The sequence below is a fragment of the Astatotilapia calliptera genome, chromosome 11, assembly GCF_900246225.1.
Source record: "Astatotilapia calliptera chromosome 11, fAstCal1.2, whole genome shotgun sequence".
In the NCBI taxonomy this organism is placed as follows: Eukaryota; Metazoa; Chordata; class Actinopteri; order Cichliformes; family Cichlidae; genus Astatotilapia; species Astatotilapia calliptera.
Window position 1 is genome coordinate 29,589,982 of NC_039312.1, and position 25,849 is coordinate 29,615,830.

Consider the following 25,849-nt stretch of genomic DNA (forward strand, 5'->3'; position numbering starts at 1 on the left):
CATTTGTAAGCAATAAGCATCATAACATTGTGAAAAATGTCCACGATGGCTGCTGTGGAGAAGCTGGAAGACTGCTTAACATTTGGAGTCACTTCTACAGTAATGTGCAAAAGTCTTATCCATCCTTCATTTCTTCATACACTACTCAGAAAAATTAGACATGTGACATGTAGTGTAGCAAAAGTCAGAGAAAGGGTCGGTAATCATATAAAATTTTTAATCTGAATTACTGTGGTTTGTTTAATATATGCACATTTTAAAAACAAAAGTCCAATCATGGAGATGAGCATTTCCCATCGTGTTGCATCACTTCTTCTTTTGACAAAAGTCATTTGTGAACTGACCATTTCTTGTATTTCTTTTCCCATTCTTGCTTTATATTGGATGTCACTTGCACAACAGTAATATTTTGTGTCACCTACTTTGGTCATATGTTTCCAGTGCGTGAGAAGTTTGGACTACAGGCAGGCCGGTTTAGCAACCACACGGTATTACCTTATGGAGCAAAGCTGTTGTAACATGTAGATGTAGAACATCTTGCTGAAATAAGTAAGGCCTTCCTTGAACAAGATGTAAGGAAGATGGCAGTATGCATTCCTCTTAAATCCTGTATGTGCTACTCAGCATTAAGATGTTTAAGTTGCTTGTGCAATGTGTACTAGTGCCCCATCATTATGGATGCTATTATTTGATGTTAGCTTCTAAACAGAACACATTGTCCCTTGTCTCTCTGCTCGTTAAGATGCTGTTAACAAAACTGAGATAGTCAAAGGAGCTTGCAAAGAAAAGTGTCTGGACTTCTTTAAGTTGCTTGAAGACGTTTCACCTCTCATCCGAGAAGCTTCTTCAGTTCTGATCAAGATCAAAAAACTGAGATAGTTTTCCACTTCATTAACGCCATCTTAAATGAGTTCAGGCCCAGAGAAGGCACCAGTGATCCTAGATCTTGTTTATACACAATACTGTGCACATGTTTTGTGCCAGCCCTCTTTATATTTTGCTAGGGAAATGGGGTGTGATTGACTGAAATTTACATGGAAATGCAGTATATAAGCCTAAAACAGAATTTGTACAACTCTAACAAACTTGAAAGTCAACATCTGACCATCTTCATTCTTCAGCACAGCCTCAACTCTAATACTGTAATCAAGCTTTCTTATAATTTCTTCAGCAATAGTTTGGCTGCCATTTCCGTGTAATTTTACACTGAAGTGCTACTGACGATTGACTATCCAATACCCAATCACATTGCAAACCTATTGTCAATTAACCTGATTAGTTGTCTGATTTTCCAGAATGTAACAAAAGCATTTGGTATTACCCAACTTCACTATTTGCTAGCAATAAGATTTGCATCGACTTTTCAAATTGTAACAGCTCTTAGTGTCAGTTTTCTTTGTTAGTAATATTAAGTAGCATTTAAATTAAACATCTTACAACTTGCTTTGGGAACAGCACTGAACATCTAACTTTATCGGCTCATACAGGTTTCTTTCAGGGTTCGTACGGGTGCTTGAAATCCTTGAAAATGTTGTTGTTAATGTTGTCTTTTCAAGGTATGAAAAGTGCTTGAATTTCAGATGTGGTGCTTAAAAGTGCTTGAAAGTGTAGCTGTATTTCATTCACCACAAACAACTATCTGATTTAATAGTTTTCCTATCAGATAGATATAAAATGAGTCGCAAAATGTAAAAGGAAATTTTCCCCGCCTGGCTGCCTTGTGTCTGTTTCAACGTGTGACCCCGCCCCTCCCTCGGCCAGTCGGGGATGAGTGCGCTAACATACCTGTAGGTTGCTGTTGTGATGTCAGAAAACGATAATGGCGGAGTTTGCGCTCTCCAGTCGCATGATAGGTGAGTGCTAGTAAATAATTTTCCAGTACGCGTACGTTACACACGCTATATTTTTTTTTAAATTATGATTATTATTTTGCTATCAAACTCGCTGTAGAAATGATTGACATACACTTAGTGTGATGCAGTATGGCAGCGCTGTTATGGAATACGCTGTGAACTTAGCTAACATTACTTAGCAGTGATATGAGTTAATTTACTCAAGTGAAAGCTTTAAACATTAGCCCAATACATAACTGGCCAACTTAGGCTTTCTAATTAACCCTCTGGGGTCGACGGACCCAGAGTCTCCATTTCAACTTGGGTTGAAAGTGCGAACTTCAAACTGTATACCAGTTGTTAAATTGTGTTGATAGGCCACGTAAAACCGGTGTTTGGTTTTTTCTGAATAAAACAGTGGCGTTTACTCCAGGAAGAAACGGTAAAAACATATTTTCTAAGGAGAGCGCTAGCAAACACGTTTTGCCTGTGAGTGAAAAAAGAAAAAACACTCCATCCTGATTGATGTCGACCAATCAAAAAATGATATGGCAACATGTGGCATCTGGTTGTTTGGGAAGAGGGGGAAGTTTTAGGAGTGACCAGCGAGAGAGGGTGAGTGAGCGAAAGAGAGAGAGAGAGTTTTGATATGTGATTTTGTGAGGTTTGCCGTGTTTGGAGTCTCAAGTTAGTGTGTTGTCTTGTGTAGTTAGTGTGTAGTGTAGTCGTGTTTTGTTTTTTGTGTCAGTTCTACTAGTGAACGTCACAGTTGCTGCAAAAAAGCCACCAAAAGCAGATTGCAGTGTAAACGCTGAGTGACACACCTGCTGTCAGACCTGCAGGTTTATCCCTGTGCTGTTCTCATCTGTATTATAGTGAACACAAACTATTTTTTTGGAGTTGCATAAATAATTTTTGTGCCTTCTTATCTGATGCAGAACAGCTGCTTCTTTTGTAAAGTAGTTTTAAGTAGTTGTAAAAAACTGAGCCTTGGCTGCATTTTTAGGTAAATAGTACCATATAACTTTGTTGTTTGCAAAACTGACAATTTATTTAAAAATGTACAATTTCTATTTGCATTTGAATTTATGAAAATGATGTGTTAAACATGCTTGTGGTTTTTACAGTCAAAAATATCACTTTCTACTCGTATTTTAAATTGTCTGAATTTAGATAAATTGTGCTGATACAGTATGTCGAAATGAGAAAATAACAGATTAAAAACTCTATCTTGCCAAAGATGAAATATAGTCAAAAACGGCCAATTATACCCTGGACCCCAGAGGGTTAAAGGCTAAAAGCAAAGTTGTCACCAAGTACTGTTTATATTTGTGTGTATTGCTGCAGCTTTTTTGAGTATTAACTTGGTGCCTTTGGGTGAAATAATGGTAATATGAGGGACCGATCCATATGGTCACAAAGAATAGCCACTTGTTTCTGTGCTACCAAAGTTCCCCGGCTTTCATTCAAAATGTGTTTCTGGCCAGCACCTACACATTAAACTACTTAAACATTATGAATGTCTTCAAGCTCACACTGAAGCCTGTGGGGCACAATCAGCCCCACATTTATGTGTATTTGTATATGAATATTTCATACTTTAAAGCTGCCTGTTTATTTAAGGGAGATGAACAAAATACATTGGAATTGTACGTGATAATATGACGGATGATAAATTCAATAGATTTTAAGTAGATACTTGTAAATTTTCTTAAAGTCTTATATGTTGAATTGAACGATGTGATCTATTCAAAGCCTCTCCCAGTCAGTGCTGTTCTCCATGCCTGTCTGACTGTACATGATGTTATTAGCACAAACACTTTAAAGGTGATCATTTAGGACTTCAGCAATAATACAGACAGCAATGTAGTTAGCAATAAAACGGTTTAATTGGGAATTAACTTAAAAAACAAACATCTCCTATTTCTTGTCACACAGGAAAGAAGCATCAATGTGCTGGAAAAGCTTGCAAAGGGACCTTGAAAGTGCTTAAGAAGTGCTTGAATTTGACCCTGAAAAAGGTGTATGAAGCCTGTTCTTTGTTTTTGGAACTGTGTAGAAGTTTCTAGCTTAACTTCAACTACTTCCAAGGTGTCTGAATTAGTTCAAATCACCAGCTATTGGCCTTCATCAGGGACCTTGATGCAAACACACGTGTGATAACTGTCAATGGAATAACCTCTTAAGACTTTATTCTTTATTCTGCCTGAAGGAAATCCTGTGAGCACAGATAATGCGTCTTTAAAGATAAATAGTCCTTTAAGAAAAAGAAAAAACCAACAACAACGTGCTATTGGCTGGTTGTGGCACATTTTCATTTATTTCCTCAAGCTGAAGCTTAACTCTAGGCTTTTTCTCAGCACATTTTGTACTCTACAGCCAGTCTTTGACCCTGAGTGAAGTCATTGGAAGCTTGTTGTGTTTTGTTCTATTCCAAGGATAGAACAGTTTGGTAACAAGAGTCACATTCTGTCTGGAAGGGTGGGATGTTCCCAGCAATGTTCCCAGCATGTTACCAGCAGGAAGGAAATTGCAGCGCATTGAGGAATAAATAGCAAGCCACAGAAGCCTGTGCTTGTCAATCAGTAACTATTTATTAAGCCTTGAGATGGCAGTGTCTTTTCTTATACTTCTTATATTTTTTTAACAACAAAAACTTTACTCTGAATTTACTTTGCATGGGCTTAAAGGAGCACAAAGGCAGAAAAATAACTTTCTGACTGCTTTTTTGAAGTTACAGTTTGTCTTCTGCTGTGATATAGTCTGGTAGCCCAATGTACAAATATGCTGTTGAGACATGGGTTACCGTTGGAGTTCTATAGTAACATGATTTCGTAAGTTTGACACAATAAAGTGACCTGAGAAATGGAAGTGGTTAGATTAACCCATCAGTGTGGCCCAAGGTCAAAATTTCCAACTATGTCCTTACTGACTCCCAACTCTGTGCAGTCATCTGAGTTTAGAACTGTAAGTACAATACTGGAATTATGTCAACATTTATCTCCATATATGGTAATTTCACAAAAAACAACTTTATTTTTTAACATGTACCATTTGATCTTTGATCCATGTCTGATGGATCCCCTGTTGAGCCTCTACCTAATCACACGAGCCAAGGTGTGAAAACGGGTTTGGGTCACAATCAGCCAAGGTTTCACTTGAACCCATTGTGAAGCCTAGTCTCACCCTATCATGTGATTTACTCAGTAAATTAGAGGATCAATATCAATAAGGGGTCTATGACCCTCTTGGGGACACTCCCATAGGGCTTAAAATCTGGGATTCTCCACCAATTGCTCTTAGAACTGAATAAACTTCTCGGATGAGAGGTGAAACGTCTTCAAGGAAACTTAAAGCAGACCAGCGCTTTTCTTTCCAAGCTCCTTAAATTACGATGACCTGGATGACTGAGAACCTTCATACATGCAGTTTTTATGTTATCGGTTACTTTCATGATGTTTTCTGTGTTTGTGTTGATGATACAGTTGTAAGGGAAAAATAACAGGGGGTGACAGCCACCTGAGAATTGCATCATGTTTCCTTCTTAGTCACTGAACTCTTATGACCTGTGGCAGAAGTAGATTTTGCCCTGCATTCTGTTTTCAGAAGCATCGTGACTTGGCTGCAAGGCGTCTCTTTCCATTGACTTCTGGTATTTTGGGGTCAAACTGTGACATGTCTGAACTTGTTTAACCTGAATGTTCCAAGGTGTGATGATGATATCACTGGTGGGTGGAGGTCAGGTGGTCAGTGTTGGTTACAGGTTGTTGGCGCCCCCACCCTGCCTTCACCTTTTTTTGGGAAACTGCATGTTTGCCGCTGGTTGTTTATTGAGATCTGCAGCTTTTAACATTCCTCACAACAATCTCTGGAGCTCAATGTTTAAAAGCCACTGATCCCAGATGAATGGAGGTTATTGTGTTTATTAAAAAAAAAACACAGTATGCTCCTGATAGTTATCCATTTATGTGGTCATTTTCGAGAACCTCTGTGCTGAACATAATTCATATGACTTACTACCATTTCACCACTGAAAATATGGGATCATGCGTCTTTGTATCACATGAATTTTTTTTCCATGATTCTTCTTGCTTTGAAACACGTGTCTCTTTTGTCAGCAGGATTTATGCATCCACTTTTCTTGTTTCAGCACTTGGTCAGCAAAAAGATTCAACACAGACCCTTTGCAAATGAATCTCCGGTGTCTGAGATTTAAATTTACTTCTCAAGCAAACCCACAGATTTTCAGTTGGACTAGCAAATATTACTGCTGCATAGGAGACAAAAATGAGTCATACTTTAATGTCATGAGCTAAGCTTGACTGATGCATCATTCATTCATTAGTGGTCCCAGTCATATGGCACAATAGGGCAGTCTGGGCAGAAGGCTTAGCACAAGAGCTACATGTAAGCTTCCTGGTAGATTTCTAGTACCATATTTGTGTAGTTTACTTAGAATTTTAAGCATGGAAGGTATTTCTCACTTCTATAATGTTTTATAAAGTCCCTTGTCTCAATAGTATCAGCTGGCCTATGACTGTGGCAGTCTGGATTGTTCCGTTTTTCACTAGTAGGCATACTCATAGATACTACTTTTTTTTTTTTTTTTTTTTGGCCAATTGTTAAGAAGGAAATCCATAGATTCTTTGTCATCTATTTGTTTTTGGTGTGGTGGTGTGGGAGCTAGCCTTTTCAGTCGATAATTCTAGAATGTGAAGAGTTTTCTGCCTCTCTGTGTTAACCCTGCTGAAGACTGTCGGCCTGTCAGGACTGTGATCTGCCTTTTGCCCAATGGTAACTGTGATAGGCTCCAGCCCAACCACTAATTTGACTTTGATATGTGGAAGTTGGTTAATGGGTTCTAACTGATAATGAAATCATGGTGTTCAAAATGAAGTGTATTTAGCTAGGCTATAACGAATAACATTACTTTTATATATTTTCTTAACCTTTTCCTAGAAGATTTGGAGACTCCCAAATTCAGTGTTGCCTATTTTTTTTTTTTTTTTTTTTTTTTTTTTTTTTTTTTAAATCTGCTGTGTAACTTCTCATAGAAACAAAAAGAAATTGTAGATGTTGTCCAATATTCTGTACTAGAGACAGTAAATTTTCTCATTACGCGGTTTCTTTTGCATATCTGTAGCAGGAATTAATTCACTGCAATGTCCTCCAGAGATCTGAGTTGTGCATTACCTAACAGTAACGTTTTTTTATTTGGACGCACCCATGGGGAAAGGTTGAAATATATGATGCTAAAGTATCAAGTAGTCTATTGTATGTGCTAAATTACCACTGGTTGTGACTACAGTTCTAGCTAAGTCACTATATGTTGGTAGCCCAATGCCTCTCTTAACACCACAGCATCTTAAACTAGCCCTATTGCAACAGGACAGGTTTAAAAACAGAAGTGTTATGCCTTCATTCCTTTGCAACATTAGATATGTTTACTAGTAAGAGTACTGTAATATGATTCCACACATTTTTCTGAAACCTTATATTGTCCACTTATATTACCCACTATATAACTTATCCTTGAAGACTAACAACTAAGATAATTCTGAGGTTAGGGTGTGTTAGATTGCTTAGAGTGACTGTTTTTAAGCAAAGATAAAGTGTAAGTAATAGAAGTTTCTTTACCAAAGAGTCTTTCATTTTCTCAGTTCACCTGTAATTTAACTTAAAGACAAGAGGGTATGTTTGAAGTTTCAGTGAAAAGATGCATGCAACTTGTGTACTGGAATAAGCTGAACTTTGCAGCTAAAATATGGGGCAATCAAAGTCAAGATAAGCAGAAATCATTAAAATGACTTTGTGTTGGTACTATTAGTTTCACTTCATTAGCTCCCTGTTAAATCCACTTTTTGAATGATCACGCATAGTAGAGCTGGGCGATAGAACGATAACGATATGTATCGCGATATAACTTTTACTCGATAGAGAAATTAAGCTATCGCGATAGACCTCGCCGCTCTTGTCCTCTTAAAAAAAAAAAAAAAAAAAAAAAAAAAAGGTCAGCCAATCCAAATTAAGTAGCGCAGAGCCGAACTAATCGCAGCCGCAGCGTCACGTCGCGTGACTTGTTACGTACAGCACAAGTGCCAAGCCGCACGTGTGTTTGTTTGGGAAGCAGCCAGCAGGTAATGGAGCCAGCGCGTAATGGAGGAAATGAGTGTGCCGACTAGAAAAATCAACCGAGCGTGACCGAAGAAAAAACAGATGATGGTTCCAATGCCGGAGAGATTGTCGAACGGAAGAGCCATAGAAGTTCCGTAGTGTGAAGGTATTTCGGCTATTTCAAGTCTGACAAAAATAGAGTAGCGTGCACTGTAAATTGTGCCGAAAGCAAGTCTGGAAATACAATAAACTGGTGCATGCGTCACACTGTGCGCCACGTTATTGTTTCGGTGAAATGAATTTCTACAATACTGTTAATTCTACTCTCTGCAGTGTTTAAATGCTTACATATACACACAGTTACTGTCCATCCACACATACGACTGGGTTCTGCTTCTATGCCCCAGCTTTGTTTACTTTTTCCCACCGAGGCTTCTAGACTTCTGATTGGCCAACATTTCTGCACGGTTAGGAATCTAGCGCCACCTGCTGCTTTGGCATGTTCACAGCAGCGTTTTCCTTAATTTCTGCCTTTATGTGTGGACGGGATTATTTTTTAAAACAAAAACGGAAAATCTCCGTTTTCATAAATACCCGTGTACATGTGGACGTAGCCTCAGTCTCTGACTGGAAGCGCTAATTCGTCATTCGGCTTTTGTCAGACTAAAGTAACTGTTAAAACTGTTTGAAAAGCTAAGCTATACAACAAGGAGAGATTGAGAATTTCCTTTTAGTTCTCAGTTTATTTGATATTGACAAAAGTTAGTCAGTTTTGTCTGTTCTTCTTTAAAACAAACTAAGATTTATTTTTAGAATTAATATTTTGTTTCTAAGTGGAATTGACAATTTAGTAGTCTGTTTCGTTTGTTCTATTTTGAAACTTAAACGCTTTAGCGGCTGCCTTTTGTGTAGTTTGCAATATTTGCCTTTATTTATCTGAAAAAGTCTCATGTTCCTTAAGTACATCTACCCTGTTGAACTTATTATGGGAAATAAATATTTAAATAAAAACAAGCTGCTGATTATTTCACATTTTACTTGTGAGCAACGGCACATTTAAATCTTACAAATATAGTTATTTGGCTTATATCGTTAAAGATATCGTTATCGCCTGAAATGAAAAAAACATATCGTGATATGAAAAAATCTCATATCGCCCAGCTCTACTACATAGTATCATATTATCCCATCAGAACACTTTGCTCCCAGATTGCAGGCTTACTTGCGGTTTCTGGAGTTTACAAAAGTAGAATCGGAGGCAGAGCCTTCAGCTATCAGGTGCTTCTGCTCTTGAACCAACCCCCAATTTGTATTCAGGAGTTGGACACCCTCTCTACTTTTAACCTTAAAGTTGTGGAGGTTTTATTTGTTTTTGTTTTTTTTAAATAAAGTTTATAGTATACAGAACAACATGGGGTTTAAATAACTTAGTAGTTGTAGCGAATAAAATAGTTAGAGTCCAAGTTCTGTTAAATGTTTTACTAAGAGAATTAAATTACTGTTTTCAGTGCATAGTTCCCCAGTTACATGCCTCAGAGAATACCTACGCACTTACAAAAACGATAATTAGGGGCTTTTGCTGTAGGCTTTGCCATTGTTATGTCTCAAGGACTTTCTGTGAATTTGGGTCAGGTCTAAAGTCTTTCATCCTCCCCCATACATGACGATACGAGGGATTACTTCACAGACAAAATACAAGCTCAGCTGATAACCAAAGACAAAAAGAGAGGTCTGCTAGCTCGAGCCTGTCGCCTTCACATTACCAGAAAAAAGCTGCTTGGTAAAGTGTTGATCCCTGTGTTGGTAGGCTGTCATTTCATAAAGACAAAGAAAAGATTGGTCATTGTGTTGTGGAAAACACAATTTAAAAACATAATCCACTTAATTCTGCCATGAATGCTTATCAAATTGATTTAAGAATTTTTATATATACATGCGCATTCCTCCAATGCCTTAATCCAGTTTTACTATACAAATCCTACGAATTCAATCAAAGTCCAAACCAGAAAAGCGGTTTAGCTGAAGATCAAATGTGTTCATAAACAACAACATGAACTGTATGAAGTTTCTTCTAATCAGAACTGAGTTGGGGATATTTTCCCAATTATTACAAAATTCCATAAGAAGAGTACAACCAGCAGTAACCTGACCAAACTGATGCATATCATCTCATTCTTTGCAACAGATTCTCATCAATGTTCCAAACTTTTAATTCATCAGACGTCCACAATGTTATAATAGGTGACGCACAAACACTTAGTGTAGTTTACTTTGACTCATGAAACATGTAATAATCCACAGCTGAAGATAGTCCCCAGCAAATCTATTGTTTACTGCAGTCTGAAAGCTTATTAAGCCAAGTGTGGCTACACTGTTGCTAAGTCTTTTTTGACATCACCCGTGGTCTTGTTTGTCTGTGAACATTGGCGGTCAGTTGAGACCACTCATGGAGGCATTGCTTACGTACCTTGGTAGCAGACTTGAGGACACTTGATCTGTGTCCATCCAGCTCCTTACCACCGTTGGTCATGAATGTCAACTTTAGCTAGACTGTACAAGACTGGTTTAGGCTAAGCTCCTGTACTGCACACAACAGCAGAGTGTGGCCAGCTACATTGTGTGCACAAACATATGAACATATGGTTGATGCTTTACTGCATCATTGCAGAGCTGAAAATGTTAAGGCCAGCTCAACTTTAATTTGCTGCATGTCACGCTTGCAATACAGTGGCCAGTGCCAGGCATCAGGTTGCTTGTACTGGTTTTGCAGTTCAAAATTACTTTATCACTCGCCTCTGTCCAAGCAACGAGAATACAGTGTTATATTTGCTACACTTCATTTGAATGGCCAAATGTAGCTGGGAAGGTGTTTGCTTAAATCTTTCTTAAAAATGCTTTGCTAAATAAGGTAGAAACTTATCAAGATAGAAATCTGATAGATTGGGTAAGCGTGGCATCAAACGGAAATTACTGCGTGGGTGGTGTGATTATAATACTAAGCAAATGTAAGCCAATAACAGTGGAACAATATGTCAATACCACCACTGACTTGCTGCTAAAGATTGGTCTTTACTTTATTATACACTTTCACCAAAAAAGAGGAGATATTTTCTTTTAGAAAAACACATTTTTCAAAAAGTACTGTGAATAATTTCTTTATCGGGAAGTTGTGGTAATTCATGTGTTACCACAAGCAAACCTTAAGATTGCAATGAAGGTCTAAAGTCTGAATATAAAGCAAGTTGATTATGTTTACCAGGTTAACATTTAAGCTTTTCTGTCTTTAAAAAGCACTTCATAAAACCAAGGACACAGGACCTGGCCTGACCATGATTGATTTCATTGCGTATCTAATGAACAGTAATGGAGAAAGAAAAGCATTGAAAACTCAGGCGATATCAGGTATACACCAGCGCGAAATGTGCATATACACATGCCACTTGTTTGCCATGGGCTATATTATATGTCATCTGATCGTGGTGTTTGTGCAGACGCTGTTTGCAGTTCTATATTTGTTTGCTTCAACAATGAGCTCAGCCTTGAATGAAAAGGTTCACATTTAGGAAATGTGCCTCTTTAATGAGAAGGGCAACATTTTCACGTGTGATATTTAACCCACCACAATCTACAATCTTGAAAACGGCACCCTGGAATATACAGAAGAACTTTGGTTAGACTAATAAGGCAGAATGTTCATAGCAAAAATAATATTAACTATAGGTTTGAAAGGAAAGTTCTAATCCATGTTTGGTAGATGGTTGACATACACAACATTCACCTTGTCCAAGAGATGCTGCTGCCACAATAAAATGTAAGAGACACTTCACTTGGTTACACCATGTTTGTTTATCCAGGTTGGAGTTCTTGTTGTCTTTAGTACTGCGTTCTTTGTGGCATAGATTTAACAAAGTGCTTGAAACATTCCTCAGATCTTTTCCCATATTTACACGATAACTTCACGTCATTGCTGCAGATCTGTCGGCTGCACATCTGTGTTACAAATCTTCCATTCCACCACATTCCACAGATACTCTGTCTGAAATCTGATCAGTGTGGAGGCCATTTGAGTACAATAACCTCATTTAAGGAGCAAGTCTTGTATAATTTGAGCTTTGTGACCTGGTACATCACAATGCTGAAATTAGCCATCAGAAGATGGCTGCTTTGACTGTGGTCATAAAGTCATAGACATGGTCAGAGGTAGCCGATGGTGTGTAAATTATGTAGTTTTGTGCCAAGAAAATATCTTCTGTGGTCTAATTTTGGTGAACTGTGAAAATTCTTGCTATTCTCCTCTCACATCAGCTAAAGAAGACAAAGCTAACCAGGTTCTAATGCCAGCTCAATGCAATTCAGTTTTATTCATATAGCACCAAATCACAGTAACAGTCAGCTCAAGTTCAGTATTCATTGTACAAGCACATGTTTTTAAAAATGATCAGGCCCCATCTTATCTTAAAGACCGCATTGTTCCCCAATAGAGCACAATGCTCTCAGACTGTGGGCTTACTTGTGGTTCCTAAGATATTTAAAAGTAGAATGGAAGGCAAATGCTTCAGCTTTCAGCTTCCAGTTTGAATTTGGACAAACTGGAAGCTGGCTGGACATGCACTCTCTCTGCACTTTTAAGCTGAAGCTTAAAACTTTCCTTTTTGATGAAACACATAGTCGGGGCTGGATCAGGTGATCCTGAATCATCTGATCATTTGTTATACTGCATTAGGCCTAGGGTTTTGCGTGCTTCCCATGATGCACCAAGCGTTCCTTCTTCACGTCCTACTTATTTTCTCTCTCCCGTGTGTGTTTATATCCCACTCTGCATTTAATTGGTTATTATAATCTCTGCCTCTTTTACATAGTTATCTTTTGTTCTGTTTCCCTCCAGTTATCCGGCAGATGGTTGCCACTCTCTGAACTTGGTGCTGCCTGAAGTTTCTTCCTGTTAAAAGGGAGTTTTTCCTTTCCACTCAAATCACCAAGTGCTTGCTCATAGGGGGGTGTCGTCTGATAGTTGCAGTTTTCTCTATTTTGTTGAAGGTTATTTACCTTACAATATAAAGTGCCTTGAGGTAACTGTTGTTGTGATGTGGTGCTATATAAATAAAATTTAAATTGATTAATAAAAGGGAGTTCAAAAGCCTGGAGCGTCTTATGCAGAATATAAACTTGTTCACAACAGTGACAGAGGAAACCAAATAGATTTACTTGAAAGCACTTGTCGGAAATAGGTTGTAAACAACATCCTCCTACTCATCTCTGTATGTGAGCAGAGATGACAGACCCTATTCATCACTCCTCCGTCACCACCTTCAATATACAGTGATGAACCTCCTTCATTCACCTTTTTTACCCCATTTGTTTCTTAATCAGAAATGGACAGGTTACAACCTGAACAAACATTTTCATTAGACATGTCACAAAACTGTGCAGTTATCCCATACCTGCTGACTGGAAGCAGATCGCTCTGATAAATCTGGGGTAAACTGTATAACCTCTGTGTGTGACCTCTGCTGCGTGACTTCTGTAAGAACAGTATGCTTCTGAGTGCATTTGATCTCAAATGTGCTGTGTGCAGACTTTTGTGTTTCTATGAATGTATTCCACACTTGCTCTGTCAGGATTTGTGACCATTATAGCTGACATGGATCGTGTGAGAAAATGCCTTTTTTTTTTTTTTTTTTTTTTTTTTTAGATAAAATAATTCTCGTGAGAACACTGTACCCACATAGTATCAACATAACGATAAAATCTCAACGTGATGTAATGTGTTTTCATTTCGTAACATTTCCCAAACAATCCTACAACTATTATCGTTGAAAAGGGCCGTTCCCTTTAGTGACGTTAGCTCTTTCTGTAGTAGTAGCAACACCAGCTGAGTGTGGGAACTGTTTACACCAGGACAACTGAATGTGTTTTCAGTAAGCTTTTTGTTGTTGATTATTGACTGGAAGGAAAAGGAGAATATTTTCTTTTTCTCTTTCATGGGATTAAACAGGTGAGAAAGTCCCAGAGCATCCAAGAAAAACATTCAGGTTAGGCTTACTGTAGGACTTGGGGAAAATAGGTGTTAGCTGACACTGCATCAGATTCTGGCAATGAAACCTGATAGGCGTGAGACAAGGAAGAAGTGCACAGTCTCATGGGAAGACATGGTGCAACGAGCAATGATTAACACAAATGGTGTTCCCAAGCTCAATGACGGCACGTGGAGAGGACATGTACGTAAGGTCAAGGAGAAACACGCTTGATGTTTGTCCTCACGTCCAGTTACATGAGAAAAATACACAAACTTTATTAAACATACATCATGCATACACGTAATATTTGATATGCTAACGTGAACAGATTATGTCTCTTATCAACTTTGTGATCCTTCATCTTGTAGTGCCTACATGTGCATTTTGTTTGTGGTCTAGTTAACATGTCTCCAGACGCATGTTAACCTCAAATGCAGATTTGGGCCAGGTCAAAATTTCATTTTTCCTCCAGTACTTTTGACTATAATCGATTACCTATACAACTAATAGCTTTTTTTTTGCTTTTTTTTTTTTTTTGCTAGTATCAGTGTTAGTGCTAAATGGTTAAATGAAGATTATCAAAGAGTATCAACCATTAGTACGGTAGTTATGTCAAAAGGAGTTTGCTATCCTGACATAATGCTGTAGCACCATGCTAGTTTGTTCCATCTACTTTTTTCACCTTTGATTGTGATGTAGCTTGTAAGTCTCTGCATTAAGTTTATTTGGCATACTATGATGAATAATCACAGGTCTGTGTGCCCTGGAATTAGACCCCGAGAAGCTAATGTAGTCATATGCAGACTGCATGAAGTGCACATGAGTTGCGTTGCTTTAGTTTAGTGATCCAAGGCATTTTCCAGTTTCAGTATGAGCACCCAGACATTCCCTTTTTAGTCCAGAAAAACAAGAGCTTAGTCCAAAGGAATTCAAAGAGCCCTTCAGTGAACCTCGAACAGGCTCCTCAGTTTACAGAAAGAGAGGAACAGTTATGTTTTCCTGTGTAAGGTTTGCACCCCGCCTTGTCTGGAAGAATCTGGTTCACAGCTATTTGATAGTCTGTTGTGCAGTAAAAGGAACAGAAACACAGCTAGTCTCTTAATAAAATCACAGAACATACCTAAATGTAGACTAAATGGCTTTAATCTGCTAAAACACCAGGAAATCTGTTACTAAAATTATAGAAAGCATTTGTTTTTTCACCGTTAACCAACATAGGTGCAGAAATCTCATCTTTGTTGTCTGGAGGAACATTTCTTTCCTCCAGCCTTGGCTGTTCTTTTTATTTTTTATTTTTTGTGGCTTTATGGGAAGCACACTTCAAAAATCCATCCTTAGCCTCAAGCATATGGCATGCACCTCAGGCTGATGGTGTGCAATGCACCCAATTTAAGACCTTTCTATACTTGCCTGCCTGAACAGATTTGGTCTCCATGTGCTATGTTTTCATAAGACTTGGTTATGGTTTCATGTCATATCCCAAAAGACATGTTTTTCTGTGCTTTATCAGCCCACGCAGAAAAATTCTTCTGCCACCTAAAAAATAAAAAATTATCTGACACCTTCGGTGTTTTGAGTGAAATACTGGCAGACTTTTACATCCCACTCACATATCTGACATAATTAAAGGTCCTGACACAGGAGTCTGTGGACTGGGGAAGTACATGTCTGTTTACCAAATGTGAGGTAGCTTTGGCACACTCTCCACATTCTTGAGCTGCACGCCCACGCTCAAAGACTGATTCAGTTTCACAGTGCAGCTGTATAAAGTGAGTCTCCTACACAAGTTTCAGTCTTTTGCCTTTGGTGATAAGGGCAGCTGTTAACAAGAGATTCTACACAAATCCACAACAAATCAATTGCTTTTAATACTGGAGACGGTGGAAAATAAGGAAACTTTAGTTTTAGTTTCGTCACAGAAGTTTGTGTGATCATAGCTTCCCGCAGCAGTCACAAGATTTGTGAAACTTGGTTTAGGAATTCTAGTCACATGTCAGTAGATCCAAGAAAGTTTGTGCAAACATTATGCATATTACATATAAAAATAGCATAGATTCTCTGTACAGCAGTAAAAAAAAAAACTAGTAGTGACCTTGTGGGATATGTGTAATGCACAATCGAGGCCACGTGAAAGTAACGTAAACATTCAGTATACTGGTGGATGGTGGCTGGCACGTGTCCTACAAACCTCTACACCAAACCACCTTATAGCAGTTAAGATATTTTTGGCAATTAGAATATGTCAGATATGTGAAACTCAGGTCACTCGTAGAAACTAATTCCTGACAAAAGTCAGTCAGAAGGCAGCCAGTGAGTAAGCTGCCTCAAACTGGTTTTGCTGGAGTTTTCTTCCTACTGTTGCCAAATACTTGCTCAAAGTTGGTTGCTTGTTTGCTGTGTTTTCTCTGTATTATCGTACGGTCTCTACCTTGAAGCGTCTGCTGTTGTGATTTGGCGCTATAAAATTTAATTGAACTGAAGGGCTGAAGAGCAAGAAGTGATTTCTATAAGAATTACAAAATGGTTCACAGTTGATTATGTGAACTTGACATCATTTGTCTTGCCAGTTTTCTTAGCTGAATAATGAAGAGTTAGAACTTGCCCTTCTTTTGAGTTTTAGACTGTAAGAACATGAAAATGAATTGAAAATCATTTTAACTGAATTTGGATCTGAGCATAGTCCCTGTTCTAACTGAAACCACAGCCATCTTTAAGAGGATTATGAATAGTATGTTTTGTCTTTGTCTTAACTGATTTTGAATGAGTCAGGTGGTTCATTTGAACTGCGCCCAACCTTCTTCTGGTTAATTTACCTGGGTTAGTTTAATGCCAGTGTCCGTGAACTTTGCCCAGAATTTCTTTCCTTTCTGTGCAATGTGAACTCATCCACATCAGCCATTCAGATCCAGTCTACACAGGAAACAGATGAGCTCATTTCTCAGTTATAATGGTCGCAAACGCCACATTTCTGCTTTTTCTGAGGCTTTGCGTCTTTAGTTTCTGTTTTCCTAACCACAGACTACGCAAACTGGAATTTAACTTATCTCACAGATGGTCTTCCTTGTTCCACTTCACTTTGTCCTCATTGGACTCTGAAACAAATGAATGGAACTTCCTGTTATTGTTAATTGTTAATATTACTGTGGAATTACTTGCTTCCTGTTCAGCTGACTGATCAGCTGACTTTCTAAGTGCTTGGTACTGTAAACTTTGAACCCAGTTTAAGTGCTGACCTCATTATTCCACGTTCTCTTTTATGTCATCTATAAACGGTTAAAACCAGCATGTCATGTACAGTATGCAAGTCTTTAACGAGGCTGTCTTCCAAAGTGGCTATTTAGTCTAGCTCTGAGGGTTTTTTCTTTTGTTTGCTTCCTCCTAAAGCAAATTTACTCACTGGAAAGCCAACTCACAAGAACAGGCTTGTCTTTGGCAAAGACCTATATCTGTAAATGCCTTTCAAGTCACCCTTTCATTCTTTCTCTTTCATCTTTTTACTGTACAGTTTTATTTCTCCGTGTCCCTTCGTTGTTGTATTTTAACATTTCCTGAACACTAAATCTGCTGCGAAGTTTGTTGCTGTTTGTGGGATAAGTGTGAGGAATGAAAGGAATGACGATCAGCCCATATTGTGGCGTTACTCCAGAGTAAGAGGGATACAAATTTCTGGGAACATGGTGTACTAATACAACCTGTGTGCATGAGGGTGTGTAACATGGAACTAGTGATGACTGAATTTCCAGGTGCTAGTTTGAAGGTTATTTGAACTGTGGATGGTTAAACAGGAATATCAAGAGCTTTTATTTTTGCCACGACTCACTAAAGCTTTTGAGGGCTGGCCTTTGTCTCTGCTTTGAATAGCAAGGTAGACTTTAAAGCACTTCCCTGAAAAAAGAAAAATGAAAGCGGCTCATAACACAGCTGCTAGTCCAATTGCAGTTGCTGTCTCTCAAGTCAAGAACCAACCTGCTGTCCTGATTCAGTTTTTCCAGTTTTCCTTTTGTTTTGGGTACACAGGACAGTGTGGGTGTGTGTGTCGGTAACAGATGGTTTACTTCAGGGCTATAGTTAATAGTATTCCCACGCAGTTCCCTGGTTCAGGAAACTTATAGGCAAGAAGCAAGTCATCACTTTTGGTATAAACAATCTCAGCTGACTGAAGGCAAACAGCAGCTTGGAGATGGCAAACACCCAGTGCAAATAAAACACCACAGTGTTTCAGGCAGTATGTCTATGTCTAGCTTCTATTTTGACAGTTAAGAAGGGCTGTTCCTTGTTTATGAGGAAAAATGCAGTGGGCTTCTATAATAAAATGATTTATTATAGAAACAGGGACGGGGATAGTGCCATGTTGAAATGAGCTTTGATCTATTTCACTCTATTTTGGGGCAATCTGGGTGCAACCGACTCATATTGTGACCCATGACACATTTCTTTTGTGTTAATATAAAAAAAGTTAGGCATAAAACAATAGACTTGATCAGTGTTATGTCATCCATTACTTTGTAGACTATGCCTTGAGTACAGCTGTTAAGCTGGTAATTTCTATGCAAACATCACAAAGGATGAGTGGATTTAGCAACCCTAGGCACTGCATTCTCATTAGTTAGCTGGTTGCTACAATCTTATCAGTTTTACTAAGGCCTTTACACACCATCCATCCATCCATTCTCTTCCACTTATCCTTGTCAGGGTCACGAGGGAGCTGGAGCCTATCTAGGCTACCATAGAGCGAGAGGCAGGGTACATCCCGGACAGGTTACCAGGCTGTTACAGGGCTAACACATAAGCAACTATTCGCACTCACATTCACACCTATGAGCAATTTAGAATTACCAAATAACCTAACCCCACTAACTGTGGAAGGAAGCCAGAGTACCTGAAGAGAACCTACACAGAAAGATCCTGGCCAGGACCTTCTTGGTGTGAGGCAACAGTGCTAACCACTGTTCAGATTTTTTTTTGTATGTGAATAACAATTCTGACCAATCAGACCTGCACATTTCACAACAAGCACGCTTGTAGCTCAAATCGTGCAACTCTAATTATAAACCATAACATAGATAAAATAATACTAATTTACCTCAGACACACAGGTAGATGTTGCTCCAGGTCAGTCGGATCTCAGATGTGGTCCCAACTCTGCCAAAAAGAGTTCAAACTGTCCCTCTAACATCCTGAAGTGCATATGAAGCACTTTTCTTTTTTTAGCAATGCACTTGTTGTGTAAAGACCTTTAATGTGATCATAATTTACAAAATGAACAGCATGCTGTATTCAGCAAGACTTTAAACGAGTAACTGAAATCGTAACATTATTAGAAAAAGACACACAGAGGTCATATGGCAGTTGAAAAGAAGATTATGAGAATTTTAATCTTGTATAGAAATGATTTTTGTGAGGAGTCACCCCCCTGTTGGTTCAGGTTTAACCCTTGTATGGTGTTCGGGTCTGTGAGACCCTTGTTCAGTTTTTTTCAAAAGAAAAATTAAACAATTAATTATTTTTTCACGTGTAAATGTGTTGTGTCTTTCCACTCACTCCACTTGATTATAACTGATTTATTTATAACATTTTATATAAAAGAAAAACGAGAAGCACATTAATTCATAAATGTGATCTAACAAAGGTAAAGGGAAAAAATTAACCATGTTTGCTGTTCATATGTCTTGTAATTGGGATGAAGTAAACATCTGTTGAGTAATTTAACATAAAATTGTTTGATAGTGTTAATTTGGAAAGCCAAAACTCTAGCGGGTCCACCAGACCCATGAACACTGGCTGAGTAACAAAAATACGAACACCACACAAGGGTTAAAGCTCTTACCTTACACATTTGTTACACTTTTCAGTTCCAGAGGACATGTCTATCATGTATTGAATATACAGGCCGTGGTTAGTGTGGGAGATTTGTCATTTCTCGTTAGCTGGCCAGTATTTAGGTGTATTTTGCTTTTTAGCAACCTCAAAGGAAATATGTTTGTTCTCTATAAATGTTCCTCTGTAGTGATCTGCTTTTTTTAGATGAATAGCGTGTGTGAAATTTCGAGCTTTTGCGTTAAATGGCAGCCTCCACCCTGTTGAGGTTAAAATCTAACTGTCGGTGATGTGTACCAATCTCAACCTAATTTGACAGCTGAACACTGACATGAAAGGTGTCAGACTAGGAGGGTTGTTCGCCTACACTCTAACTTAGCTGGGGACAACATTTACATCACTGCTGACGTGGCTGTGTGCTACTCTTAATAACTGCTTTTGGGAAACTGCATCTTCAGTCTTGACTTCAGCCTATACCAGTGGGTGTAACTTAACACTCTGACATGCCACATAATTACTTATTTGCTATTTGTTGTCTAACTGTGCCCAGGAGAGAAACCTTTCATTTCATAATGTTCCCTGTTGATCAACATTTAAGGCAGGTTTGGTCATACAGCAAAATGGGTGAAAGGATGTAAGGCATCAATTACTTATTTTATCCACGAAGAAAGTAGTTTGTTACACTATTAAGTACTTTTACTTTTCTAGGGTAGATAAAGTGATTAGACTCTTGAAAAATGTTAAAAGCTGTCTATAAATCTGAAGGTTAATCAGTTTGTTAATCCCTGACTCAAAGTGTGCTTGGAGGTTGAGCAAGATACTGAACCCCAAATTTCCCCCAGTGTATCAATCAGATTGTGAGTGTGTGTGGCTTGTAGTAAAAAGTGCTTTAAGTGCTCAGTTGCAGTTTTGCTGAAGGCCACAGTTCACTGAAGTTAACAGAGTAACATCAGCAAAAAGAACCGATGCAACTCTTAGTTCACGATAATGGCTCCGGCTGAGCAGAGATTCTTGTCAAATAAAAAAAGTAAAATCAAACCCGGTGACAAGGGTAACCCTGCCTGAGGCCCACACCAACTGAGAATTTGCGTAACTGCCTGATTTGAATGTGGACGCATGGGGTTATGGAGGGAGCTCATGTGAACACTCATGCATGACACCTTCATCCATCATTAACTCATACAAAAAAGACCCAACAGGACCCAGTTAATATCTTTCTAAACCAGGGGTGGGGAACTCCAAGCCTCAAGGGCCGGTATCCTGCAGGTTTTAGATGTCACCCTGGGTCAACACACCTGAATCAAATGATTAGTTCATTACCAGCCCTCTGGAGAACTTCAAGACATGTTGAGGAAGTAATTTAGCCATTTAAATCAGCTGTGTTGGATCAAGGATACATCTAAAATCTGCAGGACACCAGCACTCGAGGCCTGGAGTTGGCTACCCCTGTTCTAAACCTTCCATTACCGCTAATTTTGTGTTGCAGTGAACATGAGCAGACAACTTGTCACAAGAAGGTTGTTCAGCATTACAACCTTTAAAAGAAAAATTGGCAAATTACAAAAAATGGTGCACTTTTGAAGAAAACAAACAAATCTTCATGCTCACTCTTGACAAGCTAATGGTTACAGTATGAAACGATTGTCTTTATTTGAGGCTAGTGAGCTATTAAAGATGTTTCTGCACAAAACGCTTGGGTGGAGCACATCGCTGGTTAGCGGCCCGGATCAGCTGTTTGTTGTTTTTTTTTTTTTTTTTTTTTTTGTTTTTTTTTTGGTGAAGAGGAAAGTACCTAAATGCTTGCGTCAGTTAGAGAAACCTGTGAAGAGAAAACTGCAACTAGTGCAAAATGGTTGACATATTCTGCTCTTGTTTCACTGTTAAATTTGACTGAATGCAACTGAGAATGCTGCAGCTGTGGCCTCAAAGCCTTAGCTGTGTCAGGGCTTGTTATTATAAGAGGTGTGTCTCTTCCTGTAACTCAATATAAATTGAATAAAGAGAGGAAAAGGGTGCTTAGAAAAGTTCAGATTATAGTTATGAAAGGCTTTAAAAAGCATCATTGTTTTCATGTGTTTTGTCTCCATCACTACTGCCCTGTACTCATTGCTGTGGAGACGCCAAAGCAGACTTCTCAAAAGATCTTAGAACAAGTCATGCAATACTTCCTCGAACTTACTTACTGGCAGTGAAGTCTGGAAAAAAATTTGTCTCACACAACTGATTTCTTCCTGTGTATCACTAAATTTACCCCCTTTATTAACAAGCCCCCCAATCATACTTATTCACTAGAGTCCCAAACCCGCTTACGGTTTCCTACACTTTCTTAATCTATGAAAATGTAAATTTAGAACTAGTTTATTAACAAAATTTACTTGAATAAAGTAAAAGGATGTAAAATTTTGATAAAGGAAGCTTTGAGCTTCAAACAAATATTACTAATATTCAGTCAATCAAATGGTGAGGATGTCCTGTTTTAGTTTTTAGCATTTTGTCTTAATACTGTAATTTAACGTGGCACATCATCACAAAACATTACGACATCTGTAAATGAAATGTAATCTGAGTTTCTTTTTTTGGTAACTTGTATTTTCACGTAAAACGATTACATCTTCTTTTAAGGACACGTACACATAAGCCTTGTCAACATGAATAATCATGAGTCCTCCAGTCCTAACTCATGATTAATATTTAGCTTTGTTGCAGGCTCTCTTTAAACTGTGTGTCAGTGCAGCTGTTTCCACAGAAGAGCCCAACAGCTGAGAGAGGATCAAGGCTCCAAAAAGCTGGATGACATCATGCACTTTAAATAAAAGGCTCACATCATTTGTAATTAGGATTGCACAACAAGTTAAAGACCACTTTAGTGAATTATTGCCTGTGGCCTCATAGCCCTTTAAACTATATTTAAGGGTTTTGCTGAGTATATCTTTTTTTGGCTTACACTTTGTGCACACAGCAAATACAGTCTGGTTTTAGAGACATGTCACGTGTATGTTGCTCTGGGGAACTTGAGTAGAAGCTGGCGCACATTAGAAACGGGGAATGTCAGATGAACTAAATTAGGGTAATAGCTTAGTATAAATCACGTTCGTCATATCTGAAGTGCATTTATGTAGCACAGGCTACCCTAGCGTCTCGGTTTAACTGTACTGGGGATTATTTTAAGTATCACGTCCACATCAGTGTGCTCACAATTACAGTAACATTTAGAGTCCCATTGAATATTTTTATCAGCAGATAATAGGTATTAGCCAGTCTGCATCATCATTTATAATGGCCAAAGTATAAAAATTGAAAAGTAACACAAATGGAAAAAACACCCTTCAACCATGTCATTAGTGCTTATGTTGCATAGTTTGTCTGCTGTAAGCCACTCCGCAATTGCCTGTTTCGTTTGTCTGAAAGAAACAAAAATGTTGCCCAGTGCACATACAAAACCGTAAATGTGAACTTTATGGTATCATCAGTGAAATAAATCACTGGTTCCCCAAGAATGAGAGATGTCTTGAAGTGTGTTAGATACTAGGTCCATTGTAGACCACTAGAACGCCATAATCAATGGTTATGTTGGTTTATGGTTGCTCAAAATCTGTCATGTTTCTCTTATTAAGCTGTCAGGTTTCTTGTATCATGTCGCGGTTTTGAGTGAAACTTGCATGATGTAGTTACAGCATTTTAAAACTATGAAATCATCTGTAGATATTATATTTTCGTATTTCTGAAATCAGTGTGACCTCTTGTACTTTGACAGCCAACCTTACCTCATGCATGTTTACAGAGCAGCGGTGACCCATACAGCCTACTAGCGCTCGTAACATACGAAGCCCGTATTGGTGATTAACAGGTTGACTTACGTCAGCCATCACCCAGTCACTCAATCTGTTTCTTGCCAAAACACAGTGTCACTTGGACACTTTGTGGGATGAGTTTGTTTTTAATGACAAAGATCAGGGAATGCAAAACGTGATGCACTGTACATACATCATACAGCCACTGTACACTTTTTTTTTTTTTTTAAAGACAGGCAACTACCTACTGTCCTTCATGTAGTTTTATGTGTGCTGTTTTTAATTTACTGTCGAATCATCTGTTTGCATTTGTGCTTAGAAATGTCCAATCCAGCTGTTTATCCATGACTTAATTCTTTGTACATCAGTTTTATTAGGCATGTTGTTTGGATCAATACTTACCATAATGCTGCACTTGTACCATAGTCCCATTACGGGAAGATGATTTAAAACATGATCACGCTGTGTATAATTTGGCTGCCATACAATCGACTTGGCTGTGCAGACAAGAAGTGATTAAACAGTGAAGTACTCAACAGTATGTTGATTCACAGTCATGCATTTGCAGCACACCCATGCCATACAGAGAAGCTGATAAAACAGAAGTGCAGTCCCATGCGAAATGTTGTCACAGTAAACACTTCATACCCGGATGTTTACAGCCTGAGCAGCTTGATAACTGATTGGCATGGCTATATCAAATAAATTCCAGTATTTTAAAAGGAAACCCATCTTATCAGTCTGGTCTCAAGGTTGATGACTCATTTTCTTTTTTAGTTTTTCAAAAATAAACTATAAAGACATGGAGTTACACAACTCGCTTCTTACCAAAACAGCTTTAAAAATATGGAAATATATCAAAGTTAGATTTTAGATTTGAAAGCTAGCAAAACGGTTCTTTTGCAATTGCACATAAAGCTCCTTAAAGGGAAAGGAACTGCTGTCTTCTGGCTGACAAACTCATGACTTACTCCAGCACCACCACTCCATCCTTCAACTGAGGACTTTGTAGTTGACTAGCAGACTGTTCTCGCTGCTAGTGCGCCGTGACACTAACACCATAGACCACTTTGTGCATAGCTCTCTTGTGCCAGTTGTGATCTGTCAGCTCATATCAGCAAGGTTTGAAACATAGGAGGAAAGCATATTATAAATGACTGTATCAGAAGATACAGTGCACCGGTCCGTCGTGGTGAAGAGGGAGCTGAGTGTAAAAGTGAAGCTCTCAATTTACCGGTCGATCTACGTCCCTACCCTCACCTATGGCCACGAGCTGTGGGTAGTGACCGAAAGAACGAGATCGCGGATACAAGCGGCAGAAATGAGCTTCCTCCGAAGGGTGGCTGGCCTCTCCCTTAGAGATAGGGTGAGAAGTTCGGCCATCCGGGAGGGGCTCAGAGTAGAGCCGCTGCTGCTCCACATCGAAAGGAGCCAGCTGAGGTGGTTCGGGCATCTGACAAGGATGCCCCCTGGGCGCCTCCTGGGTGAGGTGTTCCAGGCATGTCCCACCGGGAGGAGGCCCCGGGGCAGACCCAGGACACGCTGGAGAGATTATATCTCTCGGCTGGCCTGGGAACGTCTTGGTGTTCCCCCGGATAGGTGGAGGAGGTGGCTGGGGAGAGGGAGGTCTGGGCCTCTTTGCTTAGGCTGCTGCCCCCGCGACCCGGCCTCGGATAAAGCAGATGAGGATGGATGGATGGATGTATCAGAAGAGGAATGGTATAATAACCGCTGTTTTCTGTCTTTTGCAGTTGCTGGGATGCATTATTGTGACCTTCCACTGGAACGACAGTGTTGCCAAGATGAAAGTTCATCAGCTTAATAAACTCTACACCAACGTTTCTATCCAGCTCTGTCGCATCCTCATCCTCTGCATCTTCCATTCATCACTATCACATTACACATTGTGATTGTAGATCGACTTAACATAATGGAATCCTGCACATTTAAAACTCAAAGCCTAGCTTCTCTATCCCAGCTGTTAAACTATTAGCTAAAAAACTCATGGTTTTTGCAGCAAACATGCACTTTATTTTTTATTATTTATTTATTAATTTAAATGAAGGCACTTAACTGATCTGTTTGGTTTAATTATTTTTATTTTATTATTTTATAACCATGACCTCCTTGAGCCTGGTTCTGATGGAGGTTTCTTCCTGTTAAAAGGGAGTTTTTCCTTCCCCCTGTTGCCAAAGCACTTGGTTTTCTCTTTTCTTTGTATTATTCTAGGGTCTTTACCTTATAATATAAAGTGTCTTGAGGCAACTGTTGTTGTGAT

The 25,849-nt window shown here is 38.8% G+C and overlaps 1 long non-coding RNA gene across 1 annotated transcript; it reads left to right on the forward strand.

Moving 5' to 3' along the window:
* The first annotated feature begins 806 nt into the window (after positions 1 to 806).
* Positions 807 to 25,420, forward strand: LOC113031679 (uncharacterized). Its single transcript, XR_003273764.1, has 2 exons — positions 807 to 1,853; positions 25,323 to 25,420. It is a non-coding gene; the product is annotated as an uncharacterized LOC113031679 (long non-coding RNA).
* Positions 25,421 to 25,849: the final 429 nt, after the last annotated feature.